The sequence below is a fragment of the Equus caballus genome, chromosome 10 (assembly GCF_041296265.1).
Source record: "Equus caballus isolate H_3958 breed thoroughbred chromosome 10, TB-T2T, whole genome shotgun sequence".
NCBI lineage: Eukaryota > Metazoa > Chordata > Mammalia > Perissodactyla > Equidae > Equus > Equus caballus.
Genome location: NC_091693.1, coordinates 58,092,890 through 58,107,973, shown reverse-complemented (window position 1 = coordinate 58,107,973; position 15,084 = coordinate 58,092,890).

The window sequence follows — 15,084 nt, the reverse complement described above, 5'->3', positions numbered from 1 at the left end:
GTCCCGGAGCTGCCCAGGGGGGCCGGGTGGAGCTGGGTGGTTCGTCTGCGGACCCGCCCGCTCCCCTGCCCCGGGCGCCGCTTACTGCCGGAGGCAAAGCGCAGCGAGCCGGGTCTTGGGGTCCCGTGGCCCGCACAGCTCGGGAAAAGCAGGGGGCAAGGTGGACAGGGGTGCCGAAATCAGAGCTGGACAGGTGCCACCGTGACTGTTTCAGGCTGGCGTCCGACTCCCAAGGCAGGAAGCCTTTTAAAATAATTTCATTAAATGTTTTTACTAATAAAGACGTAAATGGTAACAAAAGAGAATCAGGAGCTCACTTGCGTCTGTAAAAGCTTGAGTAACCGGCCTCTCGGTGTGAGCCCCCTGTATGAATTCACGCCTCATTCACGCATTCCGTAGACACGTAATGAGCATTTATTATTGGGACAGCTCTGCTCGTGCTTGACAAGCATCATTCTAGGCCCTCGCAGGCTCTTCCAAATGATCTTCCCCCACGTTGCCAGGAGCACGGCAAGGTAGCTGTTACATAGACTTGTCAAAAGGTCTGAAGAGCTTGGTGACTGTTAGAAAGAAAGGCTCGGTGGCGCTCAGGAAAAAAATTGTTCAATTCACTTGCATGGTCCCAGGCTCAGGTCTGGGGTCAGGCCCAGATTTTGATGGTTGGGAAAAAATGGACCAAGGTCAAGGACTTGGTGCACGGCAGTCACTGCCTCGAGGAAGATCTGGAAGACTCTAAAGATGATTTTTATCATGATTACTTCCTTTTTTTCCCAAAGGTTTGAATGTGTAAAATCAATTCTACTTAAAGAGTTACAACTACAGCTGAATAAAACTGTAGTCAATTTAAGTATTCATATCCTAAGGGAAAATACAGGAAATTGATGACTGTGATTGTAAAAGGTAGCGATTGCTTCCTGTGTACATAGTGGACAATATGATTCTGTATATTATGAAACACAAACAAGACAGCATGCTTATTGAGAGAAAGGACTTTTTTTTCTCTTAGAAAATTTTGTAAGTGAAAATGCTGAAATTGTCAGTTGAACTATCTGGTGAAGTCTAACATTATCCTTAAATAAAACGCAAGTGACAGGAGGGTACAGATGCGATATTCCTCGTGGGAAATTAACTCTTCCCCTGCTAGTCCTCGCTCCCACCTCCACTGCCGTACTCGCCACACAACAACGGCTGGGCTGCCAGTGTTTGGGGACGTCAGGGAGAGGTAACAGGGCTTCAGGGCTCTTTGCTTAAGTAAAAGATGGTTAGTACGTTCCCCGGGCGTCCGAGGCGGCCGGGCAGGCTGGCAAAGGCTGCGTCTGGGAGGGGAGAGAGGCTCACACACCGGCTGCCTCTGCTGCTAACTTGCTTCCCCAGCCAGCCCCAACGTGGCAGCCGCGCTCCCTTCTCCGGGTCTCTTGCAGCCGTTTAGGGTTTAAGAGACGAGAGGAATTTCCAGCTTTCTCTGGAATTCCTCCCGTGAGACTGGTCCCTGGGCATGACGGGTTTCTCTGGCCCCAACTAAACCTGAGGCTTGCGGAAGAAGCCCTACAGCGGCGATTCGACCCTGCTCTGATGGAGGTGAGGGCACCTAGTGGAGGACGCTCTAGCACGCGGGGGAAGAAAGGCAGAGCCGTGCTGCGCCTCAAATGCCCTCGAGGCTGCTCTCCACGCATTTTGCCTGGAACTCGAACCCGAGTCCACGCCCCGTTAGCAGAGCGGAGTGGGTGGGGTCGTGGGGAAGAATTATAGGTTTTTTTGAGGCCCCGCTGCTGTTCTGGTCCACAGCCTGGGGACGAGGAGCGCATCGCTCCCTGGAGTCCTGCAGGCCTGAGCCGCAGCTGGGCCGACGCGGTCGACAGGTGTGTGCTGCTGAGCCCGGGGTACCGGGAGGCGTCTGGGAGCCAGAGCCCAACGCCCGGGGCGCCTCCGTCGGAGGAATCATCTGGCGTTTAAGCTGCTCCCAGGTCTGTTGCTGGCGCTGCAGATCGGTCCGCGCCGCGGGAGCCAGAGGAGCATGAACCAGACCAGGAGAGACCCTACAGACGCGCACGCCACCCAGAGCCGCCTCGCGCTGGTCTTAGCCCCGAGTTCCCCCTGTTGGGCAGAGCAGAGTGCGTCAGTTTTAGTTCTCCAGTGTCCGCCTCCAAAGAAAGCTCAGTGTAGTCGTTACCTCCCTATTCTCAGCTCCTAGAGCGGTACCCAGCTCACAGCAGCGCTCAGTAAAATAATGATTCATTCATCGAAGTATTTGTTGAGCGCCCACTATGTGCCAGACACCCATACAGCCGTGAACAACAAAGACGAGGCAACTGGCCTCAGCAAGCTTACATTTCCAGTTGGTTGAATGAATGAAAAAAGAAGCAGGTATCAAGAGCAGTTGTAGAAAAGAAGATACCACCTCTGGGCCACCTTCTCATTGGCCACCTCCGAAAGAACAGGAAGAGAAAGCAGGGCCGGGCAGATAGATCTAGAACCATTCCCTCCCACTTCCGCAGGTCTCCAGGGAAAGAGGAATAAGGTCAAGGATGATGGGAGGGATGTCCTGCAGTGATCAGCTCTGTGTTCTGTGGGCATAAGGAAGTATCCCCTGCTTTCTCATGGTATTCCGTGCTGTGGTCTGAATGTTTGTGTCCTGCCAAATTCTTGTGTTGAAACCTATTGCCCAGTGTGATGGTATTAGGAGGTGGGGCTTTCAGGAAGTGCCTAGGCCTTGAGGTTGGAGTCCTCATGAATGGGATTAGTGCTTTTGTAAAAGAGACCCGGAAGAGATACTTTCCTCCCTGGGCCTATGAGGGTACAGGGAAAAGACAAACCCTGTCTGTGAACCAGAAAATGGGTTCTCGCCAGACACCAAAACTACAGGAGGGACGGGCCCCTAGGCCAAGTGGTTAAGTTCGTGGGCTCTGCTTTGGCGGCCCAGGGTTTCACTGGTTCATATCCTAGGCCCGGACATGGCACCACTCGTCAGGCTGTGCTGAGGCGGTGTCCCACATACCACAACTATGTACTGGGGGGATTTGGGGAAAAAAAGCAGGAAAAAAAAAAGATTGGCAACAGTTGTTAGCTGAGGTGCCAATCTTTGAAAAAAAAAAAAACTACAGGAGATCTTGATCTTGGACTTCCCAGCCTCCACAACTGTGAGAAATAAATGTTTGTTATTAAGCCACCATTTTATGGTATTTTGTTACAGCAGCTCAAATGGACTGAGACATTGGGTATATTCTGGACACTAGAGAAAGACGTCTGTCTTTAAGGTCTAAACATAATCTTCCATTCTAGTGTCAAGGAAGAACATCCAAAGAAGACAAAGGCTGAATAAGTAAGGTGAAAAAAGCAGCATGAGGAGAAGGGAGCATGCAGACAGCCCAATGATTAAAAACAAACAAAAAGAATCATGGGGCTAACACTGTGTCCCATGTTCCTTTCTCATAAAGAAACGTTGTGAGTTTTAGTCACATGAACTCTTGACTGTTTTAACTTAGATGGAGGACTGCCAATTGAAGGAATTAGAATCATTAAATAAATACATTCTGACACCTTCACGGAGGATTAGAAGTCTTGGTAATAGTTCTAGCTACTCCACTTCCTCTTAAACTACTTTAGCTTCTGGCTTTGAAAAGACCTGCTGGGCCTGTGTTCTGTGCCTAGGTCTTAATTTATAAATGTGACTGAGTGACAACACGGAGAGGTCAACGCCACTGAAAGAAAAGTTTAATGTTACTCACAGTTCCCCCAAGAAACAAGAGGCACAGCTTGCTACACAGGGCCACAAGAGGGACACCAGGTTTTAGTCAAGAAGCAAAGGCAGGAGCAAGCAATATGTCTAGGCCAGAGTGTTTATTAGAGTTTCTGTGAGACGAGTAAATCTGGGCAGGGTGAACAGTGTAGGGTTTGTTAGTTTGAATAAGTTCCTTGGATTTGGGGCTGTGGGAATGGTCCCTAGTTGCCTGGAACCTGGTCCTGGGATGATTGAGGCAGAGGAATACTGCCTCCTGGGGTGTGTGGGCTGATGGAGGAGTGTGGCTCTGGCTTGGTTGGTTTGCATGTCAAAGATATGCTGCAGGCTGGGCCCTTTGCAATCTCGAAGAATTGGCTAGCCCTGGAATAGGAAGTCTCTCCCCTTCCAGCCAGAAAGAGTTTTTAAGATGTCGAAACGTAATATACAGAAAATTAAAAATATGGTTAATACAGCCTGGGGTGAGAAAAACGGATATAACTTTCCTGTGTTCTTTGAACAGAATGCCCCTGACAGTGTTAACTCTGGGCAGCCTACTATCTTCTCTTCAGCTCCAGAAAATGACTTTGGAAAGGGATTAGTTTGGGTGGAGGGGTGATGGAATCAAATGAAAAAGTTAAAAAAAAAAGTTCAGAGAAGTAGGATGCAATGAGGGAATCCTGAGTTGTTAGCCAGACACAGGTGGGATGTTGAGCTAGGCTCACACCATAGTCAAGTCTGTGCAGTAGAGGTTGAGCTGGTTTTTGCAAAGGAGGGGTTTCCTGTTTCCATATCCAATAGGCTTCTTTGAACTTAGAGTTTGAGACTGTAAAGGCTTTCAATTGTTCAACAAATCACATTTTCCAAAGAACTTCTCCATGTAAGTCCCAACACTGGGAAGGAGGCTCAGCAGGCATTGTTATTCTGATTTTAAAACTGAGCCTCAGGTAAAGTAAGTTGTCCAAGGCCCCTGGTTAGTTAATAAGAGTCCTTGTTGGTTAGCATCTGGGTCTGATGCTTAGCTCTGTGCTCTGCCCACCATTGTTACAGTATAGTTATATTTCAGCAAGGACATTTAAAAAATTTAATTAATAAGCATTTATCGAAGAACCACTAGTAACTAAGTACTCAATATTATGTAAGGGGCTGTGGGAGTGTGATATTTGCTGGTCCTTAATATGTTCAATGTTGACACATAGCTCGTTTGTTCCTTCTTGGCACTTCAGTATGAAACAGAAGTCATACACACTCCAGGAGCACAGACTGGTATTGCATCCTGGCCCCACCATACTACATATGTAGACCTGGGCTCATTACTTAACATTTCAGCATGAGTTTTCTCATCCATAAAAAGAGCATAATAATAATACCTACTTAAAAGGCTTGTTAATAGGACTAAATAAAATATATACCTGTAACTATTATTAACTGTGATAACATTTCAGGTAGCTGAATTCAGGTAGCTGAATACAGAGAATATCAAGAATTGATTACCCAGCGGTGAGATAAGGAATTCTATATTCAAAAATATGAATTAAAAAGACTAACTCATATTGAAGTGTTTCTAATCATTATTAAATTTACAATTTGTTAGGAGACAGAGCATTAGGTCACCAAATTCAAGTGTTTTCTTTTACAACTTGACTGAACCATGGCTTTCAAATTACAGAAAACTTCTATTTATTTACTTTTTTGCTGAAGAAGATTTGCTCTGAGCTAACATCCACTTCCAATCTTCCTCTTTTTGTATGTGAGCCACCACAGCATGGCCACTGACAGAGTGGTATAGGTCTGCACCCAGGAACCAAATCTGGGCTGCCAAAGTGGAGCACACCAAATTTAACCACTAGGGCACCAGGGCTGGTCTAAAGAAAACTTGTAAATCAGTTTATCCAGAGCACTGCTCCTACTGGCCATAGATGCCCGATTCTCTTGCCTCCAGTGTTGCTACCACGCATCTCTTCTTAAATAAATGGTTCCCATAAAACCATCTAACGCTTTTCACTATGCTATGTATTCCTTGATTTTTCCCCTCCTATCACATCAGAAAGAGAGAAAAAAAGAAAAGAAAAATACAATGTTTTTCTTTCTCCATTTTTCTCTATTCCTATTTACCCACTGTTTTACTAATTAGCATAAAAATTATTTTCCAAGTTCAGTTCCAAAAATTTTTCTAAGTTATAGATTTAAAGTTATCATGCTACTTTTCCTTTTTAGTATTTTAAGTGTCTTTGAACTGAAAAGTTTTGGAGCTATTTCCTCAAAGAATATATAAAAAGTATAACATATGCTTCCTGATTTCAAATCACTTACGAATAAGTTTTATCCTAATTTCTGGGCATGGCAAATAAAATCAGTGCAATTTAATGTGATGGAAGTGTCCAGTTGAGCATCCCAACAACTGGAACTAATTTCGGGGGCTTCCCAGAGGAAGTAGGATTTCAGAGAAAGTTGGTACCAGAATGGCCATTTCCTCCTACCCAGTTCTTACAGCCCCATCACATTTTTTTGTCCTACTCGTTCTCTCTCCTTCTATGTCAATTAGGATGCTTTTGTCTACGGGTATCAGAAATGGCAACTGAAAGCTGTTTAAACAATAAAGGGACTTATTATCTCCACCTAACAAGAAGTCCAGAGGCAGGTGCCCAAGAGCCGGTTAATTCAGTGGTTCCACCATATTGTCACCATGAACCACTTTTTTTCCTGTCCTTCAGTTCTGTCATCCTCAGCCTGATCTCCTTGCTCTCATAATCGTAACACACCTGCCGCACCACGTTAATCACATACAGCAGTTTCTCAACCTTGGCACTATTGGCACTTGGAGCTGGATAATTCATTGTTAGGGGGAGCTATGCTGTGTGCATTGTAGGATGTTTGGAAACGTCTCTGGCTTCGATGCGACAGATGCCCTTAGCACCTTCCCCACAGTTGTGACAAGCGAAAATGTCTCCAGACATTGCCAAATGTTTTGTGGAGGGCAAAATCACCCCCAGTTAACAACCTCTGACTTACGGACGCAACAATCAGCAGGAGCAGAAGAGAGACTGTTTTTCTTTCCTCCAAATGCTTCAGTTTAAGACCAAGGAGGACCTTGCCCAGAAGCTCTCAGTGGACTTTGCCTCTGTTGCTTGGCCAGAACTGTCACATGCCCATGCCTAAATCAACCACACACGAGGCAAATTTGAACCAGTACTGCCCCTAGACTCAGTTAAGTGAGACGCTACTCCAGCTCACGCCTCAGGGGCCCCATAAGTTGGAGTATATATATTTACAGTAAACTTTTTATTTCAAAACAATTTAAACTTACAGAGAAGTTGCAAAGATGGTAGAGAAAGTTCCTGTATATCCTTCACCCAGTTCTCCCTAGTATTAGTATCTTATATAGCTATGGTACGTTTGTCAAAATTAAGAGGTTAATATTGGTATACTACTAGTAACTGGATTCCACACTTTATTTGGGCTTCATCAGTTTTTCCCACTAATGTCCTTTTCCTGTTCCAGGATCCCACCCAGGACACCACATTACATTTAGTCATCAAGACTCCTTAGCTCTCTCTGGTCTGTAACAGTTTCTCAGTCTTTCCCTGTTTTTGATAAGCTTGACCATTTTGAAGAGTACTGTTCAGGTGTTCTGTAGAACATCCCTCAATTTGGGTTTGTCTGATGTTTTTTCTCACGACTAGTTATGGGGTTATGGGCCTTTGGAGGAAGACCACATAGGTAAAATGTTCTTCTCATCACATCATGTCGGAAATATATTCTATCAACATGACTTATCACTGTTATCGCTGTTATTAAGCTTGATCACTTAGTTAAGGTAATGTTTGCTGGGTGTCTCCCCTATAAAGTTTCTATTTTTCCCTTCCCATAATCCCTTCTTTGGAAGCAAGCCACTAAGTTCAGCCCAAACTCAAAGGGAGAGGGATTACTTTCCATCTTATGGAGGGGAGGAATATTTACATGTATTATTTGGAATTCTTCAGTAAGGAAGATTTATCTCTTTTCACCCATTTATTTACTAAATCATATATTTGCTTCAGTATGGATTCAGAAATTTTATTATTTGGGTTATAACACTACATTATTTTGTTGTGTTGTTGTTCACAGCTCAGGCCATTGGGGTCTCTTTCAGGTTGACTCCTGTGTCCTTTAGACATATTCCCATTCTTCCGTTTTTTGAGCACTTCCTTTCTTCCTTACTGGTAGCATGAGTCAGGATAATCTTGTATTTTCCCTGCCTAGTCTTTGAATTAGCCATTTCTCCAAAGATCCTGGGTTCCTTTTATTGGAGAATGATATTTGGAAACCAAGATTTGAGTGTGAGTGTGCTCATGGCAATTGGGGTGCTATTGCTTCTATTACTAATATATATGTAGAAACATATCTATAATTATTTCTATATCTATCTGTGTATATATATTAACCCAGTTAATTCTGTAATCTCTGACTCTAACCTATTACCATAGAGTTCATTCTATCTTTCCTTCCTTGATGATTTGTACCCTCTTTCTCTAACAATGAGAAACTGGCTCCCATTATTTACTATCTATTCACTTATTTGCTCAACCTCAGCACAAATGTAAAGCAGTTTCAGAATTGTTAATCTATACTCCTCTAAGAAACAAACTTACAAAGCAGACTATAATTTTCATATACAGTTCTTTTTGTCTTTAGTCTTACAATTTCCAGTGGAGTGCATTTTTTAATCTGAATGTTTATACAGAAAGAGATTCCACAAAAAATCTTGCCCAAGATCCCACACTCTAGTAGTGGCCCTGTTCTATCCTACTAACCCCATTACCATTGTAATGTCCGTATCTTTCTCCTTGCTCATAAATAAAGCACACAGGGGCCGGCCCGGTGGCACAGTGGTTAAGTGCACATGTTTCACTTCTCAGCAGCCCGGGGTTTGCCACTTCGTATCCCAAGTGCGGACATGGCACCACTTGGCAAAAGCCATACTGTGGTAGGCGTCCCACATATAAAGTAGAGGAAGATGGGCATGGATGTTAGCTCAGGGCCAGTCTTCCTCAGCAAAAAGAGGAGGATTGACAGTAGTTAGCTCAGGGCTAATCGTCCTCAAAAACAAAACAAAACAAAACAAAACAAGCACACAGGCGTATAAATACATGTATATGTGTATTTGTTCTACAGAAGACATTTGGTCTAGGGGTAGACTTTGAGAAATAGAATGTTTTAGAAGCACCCCAAGTAACTTTAAAGTATAATCAAGGGTAAGGATCACCACTCCAAGCCAATCATACTAATTCTAATCAGTGTTGCCGCTACTACACAGAGCCCCAGAAAAATATTTTTTGTATCTGACTTCTATCTATATAAGAAAATAAGCAAAATAAAAGAAATAAGTAGATGATGAAGCAAAGTGGAAGTGAAGCTGAAAGTTCATCATGTAGAGAAAAGCTGAAGAGCATGCCAACTAAAGTTACAATGAGTTGATACTATGAAGTAGATACAGAATGGGGAGATAGTATGGGCCAATTGGGAACAGAGAAAACACACAGAGAGAAGTGGGCCTCAATTCTGGACAGTTTTCTAATTAAAATTCTAGTGTCAATGCACGTTTCTTTTTACAGTGAAGCATAAATTTGTGGAAGTAACTTTAGCAACCGAAAGAGTCTAATTAAAATACACATATGTGAAATAAGAATAAATAAAAAGAAGGAAGGGAATTTGCCAATGTTCCAAAGATAAAAGATGTAATGGAATAAGTTAGGAGAGCATAGCCAAATGGTGAGATCTGTTTTGAGTTTTGATTTGAAGAGAAAAGTATATTAAAGTCAGATTTCAGTCATTTGGGAAGATCACTGAGACAGATGGACTTCCACAGGGTCTGGGGATCTGGCCTTTATTCCTGCAGACTCAGAAACCTGACCTGCCAGTTTACCAAGTCTAGATCATTTCTTACGTGCAGGCACACATAAATCAAGCACACAGAAACTAATATATTGAAAAACTAATATAAATTTACTGATTTATAAGGATAACAATAATTGCCAAATTGACCAGATACTTTTGTTCAATGCTCAGAGAACTATATTTCTACAGGAAAATCAGTGGAAAGCCAAATTATTATTGGAAGATTGCTTGGTAAGCGTATAATTAGATCAGTTAGAGTTAGTGCTATCAAGCTATAATACTCTGATGCATCTAATTCTATTCTAAGAACATGCCTGCTGTAGAGGCTAGATACTTAAGTCTGTGGGCCAGAGCCACTGAAAAAGCTGAAAGCACTGTGGAACTCAGAATAATGCCTCCCCCTCAAAGACGTCCACATCCTCTTTACATGGCAAAGAGGAATTAAGGTTGCAGATGGAATGAAGGTTGCTAATCAGTTGAATTTAAAATAAAGAGAGTACCCTAGCTAATCCAGATGGGCCCAATGTAGTAATCACAAGGGTAGTTTGTGGAAAAGGGAGGCAGAAGAGTCAGCGTCAGAGTGATGCTCTGTGAAAGTTAATTGGTTATTGCTGGCTTTGAAAATGAAAAGGAGCCATGAGCTAAGGAATGTGGGCAACCTCCAGAAGTTGGCAAAGGCCAAAAAAACCCAGATTCTCCTCTAAAGCCTTTTGAGGGGCCAGCCCCATGGCCAAGTGGTTAAAATTCCGCATGCTCTGCTTTGGCGACCTTGGTTCACAGGCTCGGATCCCAGGCGAGGACCTACTCCACTCATCAGCCATGCTGTGGCAGCATTCCACGTGCAAAGTAGAGGAAGACTGGCACAGATGTTAGCTCAGGGCTAATTTTCCTCAAGCAAAAAAAAAAAAAAACGAGGATTGGCAATGGATGTTAGCTTAGGATGAATCCTTGTCGCCAAAAAAAATAAAATAAAGCCTTTAGAACGGAACACAGTCCTGCGGACACCTTGATTTTAGCCCAGTGAGACCCACCAATTTAGGCCTTCTGATCTCTGGAACTGTAAGATAATGAGCTTGTGTTGTTTTAAGCCACTAGGTTTATGGCAATTTGTTATAGCAGCAATAGGGAACTCATACAGACACCGTGACAAATTTGATCTTTCTCATCTCCTTTTATATAGTCCATAAGTTTCCCTTCCTTAAATACCTTCTTTTTTAAAGTAAAATAATAGAATAACTTGGTGTCAACTTTTTGTTATAATCACAATCCAGACAGGATTCCCCAGCTGGATCACCTTGATTGAACTTATTTGGACATTTTATGTTCTGGGGAATCTTTCTGGAAATGGGCCATTTCTTGGTCCTGGGAGTCTTCCGACAATAAGAATACTGGGCTCCGGCTCTAAGATTTCTTACGGATACATTGTGTTCTCTCAAAGGCCATTCCAGACTAACTGAAACCAGAAAGTGAATTCCGGAATCCCGCAAACTGTTTGGGGATTCCAAATCCAGGAGTGTACAGGGCAGAACAAATGCCTCATGGCATAAGTAAACCAGCACATTGTAAATCAACGCATTGGATTATTGTTCCCTATGGAGGACAAATGCATTCAAGTGTCAAGGGCTAGTGTTAAGTGATAGTGTACATCTTTCTTTGTATCAAGATAGCACTATTTTCCTTATCTCTCAGAACAGACTTGTTTATAGTCCAGATTGTAGCATCTAAACGTTTTTTGGGGGGGGGGAGAAGATTAGCCCTGAGCTAACTGCTGCCAATCCTCCTCTTTTTGCTGAGGAAGACTGGCCCTGAGCTAACATTCATGCCCATCTTCCTCTATTTTATATGTGGGATGCCTGCCACAGCATGGCAAGCCAAGTCTGCACCTGGGATCCAAACCGGCAAATCCTGGGCCGCCAAAGCAGCACATGCACACTTAACTGCTGCGCCACTGGGCCAGCCCCTAAACTTGTTTTAAATAATAAAAGCAGAAAGCAAAAAAAAGTATAAGGTAAGAGTTACTGAGCTCTTACTGGGTACCAAGCAGTATTCTAATTTCATTTAAGGTTCATTTAAACCTCACCAGAACACTATAACTTAGGGAGTATGATTATTCTCCTTTTACAGATGAAGAAACTGAGGTTCAGAGTGGCTAAGGAGTTTGACCAAAGTTACTGTTATAGACTGAACCTATGTACTTCCTCCAAATTCATATGTTGAAGCCCTAATCTCCATTGTGATGGAATGTGCAGGTGGGGCCTTTGGGAATTAATTAGTTTCAGATGAGGTCATGAAGGTGGAGCCCCCATACTGGGATAAGTGTCCTTATTCTCTCTCTCTTCCATGTGAGGACTCAGCTGGAAGGTGGCCATCTGCAAGCCAAGAAGATAGTTCTTATTAGGAGCAGCATCTGCTGGCACCTAGATGTTGGACTTCCCAGCCTCCAGAACTGTGAGAAATAAATGTCTATTGTTTAAGCCACCCAGGTTATGGTATTCTGTTACAGTAATCTGAGCTGATTAAGACAGTTATGTAAGTGAGCATAAGTGAGGCCATCTTGTTATGCTAAATGGCCCCAGCCCCTCCTCTATGTGACTACTGCTACTCTGCATACACTCTAAAAAAAATTCCCATGCTCTCCTGATTTATGGCCTCTGCTTATGTATGTACTCCCCGATAGATAAGTGAAAACTGTGTTCTATGAGTTTCTCTCCAGGAAGAGACGGACCACAAATGGGAAACACATCTACAAGGTATCCATCACGGGTGACAGAAGAATGGAACAATGTGATGCCTGGAGCCCGTCACTCCTGGAGACCAACATCCCTGGACTCCCTCCTTACTGCCCATTTTCCCGATATAACTGCCTCAAGATTCTGTAATTTTTGAAGAAGAGTTTGTGAGATATTAGTCATCCATCTTCCGATTAGCCAGTTAATCTAATTAAACTTCCTTTCTCGATCTCTAATTCGTTGTGATTACCTGGCTTACTTCTCGGCGAGCAGAGCAAGCTCATTCCTCGGTATCAGTTACACAACTGTAAGTGGTAGAGCTATTACTTGAACCCGATTAGTCTAGTTTAGAGACTGAGTTCTTAACTAGTATGTTTTACTGTAAGTTAGAGGTTTAGCCATCTTCAACAAGTACAGGTATCCACTGATTAAAATAAAGGGAGGCACAGTGAATGACTAGATAGAGGAGAAGACTTTTTTACAATAAAGACTATTGGCACCAAAGCAAATTACAATAACAATTTAATCAAAAGTGAGAAGATCTCCAATAATAGTGTTTGGGAGGAAAAACTTCAATTACAAACCTGGGATAATGTCTTTACAGTAGTTTAGTCATTATAGTTTTATTGAAACTACATAGTTGGGTGAAAAGTGCACTGGGAATCAGAACTGGATTCCAGCTGCTCTTGCCACTAACTAGCTAAATAAGCTTGATAGAACCACTAAACTTTGCCCTCTAGTTTCTGAGAAATAGTATTCATGCAGCCGGAGAAAGCATTGTAAGAAAAAAGATCAATGCTTTCTTGTCACCGGAGAATCAACATTAGCATCAGGAATTTATTGAAAAATAGGTAAAGAAAAAATTAGAAGAGACAAGATTGACTGATTTCAGTAAATGTAAACTATGCGAGCAGTGAGGACTGAGAAATAATACGCCTAATATTATACAGAAAAGTTCAAAAAACTATCATCAAAAAGAAGCAAATCTACATGGCTTATCATCTTTTGCATCCAGGTAAGCTGGGATATCTAGGCATTTTAACAGCTTTTTAAAATTACTCTGTTCCACCAGAGGTATCCTTAACCAAAGTTCATTCTGGTTCAAATCAATTCAATTCAACCTACATTAATAGGGTACCCTCAGAGATGATTTACCCTGAAACTAATGAAGCCTAAGCTCAGGCCCCTGACTTGCATGGCCACTGGAAGCACTGGGAGCTGCTGGGTATTTGGAGTTCTGGGTGGGAAGCAGAAACCAGGTTGCAGACAGGAAGCATTTCTATGAAGCATTTCTGGTAAATTGCCTAAAAGAGCTCACAGAAAAAAGGGACCTAAATCTTCAAGGATCTAATAATTTTTTTGTGATTTCTTTTTGCATTCTAAATAATTTTCAATCCAATTTTGTGTCCATAGTGTTATAGTCTTTTTCTTTAAGTACCACTCCCACCTCAATTATATGGTTCAGGTTCAAATACCCTATCTGCTGTGCCTAACACATGTTGTGCCCTGAACTAATGGAGTTACAAAGATGAAGGGACTCACAGTTTTGTGGGAAGAAGAGTGCAGAATTAGGTATGAAACACAACGCCAGTCTCGTGGTAGAAACAAAGTGTAATAGGAGCACAAACAACAAAACATTTAATGACACTAATTTGTTATCTTCTGGATGGTGTCAGGCTGACAAAAAACCTCTGAGATGAAGAAATTCTGAACCTCTGTTAAGTAGCCTGTGGCCTCGTGTTTCTTAAGCTACTGTCTTTCAAACTTTTTTGACTGTGATCTGCAGAGTAGAGTCAGTAGTATTTGTCAAGTATGCTACGTGCTTCCTACATTTCTCAGCCTCCCTCGCAGTTAAGTTAGAGGCATGTGCCTGTTCTGGTCAGTGGGTCCTGAGAGGAAGTGACTGTGTTCTTTCTGGTCCAAGTCTCTTAACACTGAGTAAGAGCCAACAAGAGTCCTCTGCACTCTCTCTAAAAAGATTTTAAGCCTGGAGGCAAAGAACGAAGACGGAGTAGTTGAAACATGGAAACATACTAGATCCTTGAAGATCTGGAGGACAAGCACCAAGGAGAGCAGTCTAATTCACATCAGACTTTATGGGACTTTTTGGGAGTGATATGTGACATAGAATACTTTTACGTTAAGATACCGAGATTCATTTCACATCTTGACCTAGTATATGTATGCATATACAACTAAATAAAATTTTTAAATAATACCCTTGCTATTCCTGACATACCTGATATTTTATTTCATTTAGGAAAATGCTTATCATACTCAGTTTCACCAGACTCTAATTGGTCTCCACCCACAGTGTGAAAAATACGGTCTTAAGCTACTTCAGAACACTGATCTCCTATGAACAACTTTCAACTGTGTCCAATTACTTAGAAAAATAATTAGAAGTTTTACAATAAATGCAATGTCACAATGATAACAGAAAGAGGAAATACAGATTATTTCACGTCGTAAAATTAAACTATTGCATTTTGGCTGTATGTTCCTATTTAGTACATTTACGCGAACATATATGCGTGTGTATGTATACACATACATATACATGTAATAAAGAAAATGTTTCTAGCTGTTTTGCAAAACTGATGGTTCTCTGGCCTTAAAAGAAAACCCTGCTGCTCTAAAAGTTTACGCTTCACTCCAAAAGAATCCCATTCAGAACGTATTCCGTTGGTGCCGGTAGGTTTTGGTAGGTCCTTGAGGCCAAAATAATCTTTATTTTTCTTTCCAATTGCAGGAGAAAGAACT